Raw genomic sequence first — 2,284 nt, forward strand, 5'->3', positions numbered from 1 at the left:
TTGAGGGGATGATTTGTGTCGGTGTCTGAAAGCGAAGAATGGCGCGACAGCTATTGGTTGGTCAGACAGCGCAACTTCTGGTTGAGGGAGAGACCGAATTCTTGATGAATAAGCCTCTACGTACCTCTTTCAGCGCTGTGTTGTTTTACTAGGATACTACCGTTAGGATGTCTCATCACCAAGGTACCTTGAATTCCCGAGAGGGCAATGCCGCATCAGATCAAACTCTATACATTTTCGTTGGTATTCTGGTGCTGATTATACCTTGGTACCACTCCATGCTTAGATTACGTCGGCCTTGGGTGCTCTAACGCTCGATGTTCTCGGACCAGGGCTTGGATGCCAGCGTGGTTTTAGGGTTATGTGTTTTTGTGTGTATATTACGCCTCTAGAATGATGAAACTACCAGGGAAATGCTTTACGGCTAAGCTCATGGAAGGAGTTTCACTGAGGTAGTGCGTTCTGAGCTTGTTGTAGGCTTCGGGATAAATATGAATTAAAGTGGTGGTTGAACCACCGTGAACCACGCTCCGTGGTTCAAGATTGGAAGGATCTTGGTATGAGCGGTTGAAAAAAGTAGTGTTGTGGGAGTAACCATGAGGGGCGCTTAGAGCTGGAGCAACGACCTACAGCAACCAGCTGCGCCCAACTAGCTATTGTTCCAGTATACCATATAGGTATGATGACTGCGTAAGATTCCATTACAAGTCAAGTGTGAAAATTCTCTATTTGTTGGACCTGGGAAGTCAATCGGTCAACTTTCGGATAGTGGTGGCCAATTGAGTGGATGCCACTGTATACCACTCGTTTGGTAGGTTGTGTTATGTCGTGATTCAGAACCTAGAAACAAGCCGATCACCAGCAGTGGAACAGATATCAACCTCAGATTGGCCGTCGACTTCAACAGAATGTCCAATCATTGGACTCCAATGCCAAAAGATACACATGTAGCACCAGTAAGTCTTCTCCTCAGAATGCCCTCTGAGGCCCGTGCTGCAAGTGTAGAATATGTAACGATTGAGCACTGTGCTGAAGAGAGAACATCGCCATGGCCATATTGTGATACAGCACTTTTATATTTCTTAGAACTTTGATCTAAGTGATGAATTACTAATCTCTCGGGTGTCGAAATGTGAACTGTTCCTGAATTCTTAGTCTGTTATTCAGTATATTTCCAAGTGGTGCGGTAAAGTCCATGTTAGCGATTAGCTACAATTGTTCACTTGTGATTCTCCAGCACTTTACATCAGCTGTAGCACGCAAGTACAAGACTGAGTAGTTAATTAACCTTGTGTTGATCCGTTTGTTCTTAATATAGTCTATATTATATAGTTGACATGCCCAGTGGTGCACAAATCCTGCTTCATGCTTGCATGATACTGTAGTCATACCATACCATGGCACACAGTTGTCAAGTTGACAATGTGAACTGCTGGCACCCACAGTCCCCGAATGCAAGTTGAAAGTTTTTCCTGGTAAGATACGTCGCGGTGTAGTCCTGGGATCGAAAGTCTGCTCTCGAGCGAAATTGACTATACTAACAGCGGAATTGATCTCCGTCTTCCCGGAAGACTGAGTCTTCGACTCTTCCGTCTAGAAACTCTCCGTACTTCAGACGTGCTGGCGAAATTGATTGTGGTAGTGACATGTCTCGAAATCGATTTTCCTATCGAGCGCTGTAGCGTCTTCTTGATCAAGCCAATCACCACTGGTGAAAAACCCAACACTGACATCGGCGCTGGCTGATGAGTTAGTCATCAGAAGATGTTTACAACACGCTATGGAGGTTCAAACATATCCTGATGCTACCGAAAGAAAAAACCCCAGAAGTCTCCCTCAATCCGGAGTCCTTCTGCTTCAACCATATCGATCAATTCGCGTACTTCACGTTAAACGCTATCAATGACAATGAACAAGATTCCGCACAAACCTTGTGCGGTACCAACCTGCCACAAACCGTACACGGAAAGACCAACTATAAGGAAAGAAAAAAAGAAGTCAAGACAGACTCGATCACCGACAGAAACACAGACACGACCACCGTTGGAGGCGGCTGCCTAGATTGTCGTAGTGGTACCTCCGTACGCGACAGCGCGCTGACAAAATTGATCTCATGAGGGCATATCTTGGCACAGGCAGGACTGCACAGTCGAACTGGGCCAGTTCGTCAGTTCGACTGACGATGGCCGAACGGAGTCGATCTACATATAACGAACAATCGATATAATACAGCTAACAGACTGGCCCACAAGAGCGGACAGATCCTCCTCCCACGGTTCGGTGT

The sequence above is a fragment of the Perkinsus marinus genome, assembly GCF_000006405.1.
Source record: "Perkinsus marinus ATCC 50983 genomic scaffold scf_1104296937140, whole genome shotgun sequence".
Lineage (NCBI taxonomy): Eukaryota > Perkinsozoa > Perkinsida > Perkinsidae > Perkinsus > Perkinsus marinus.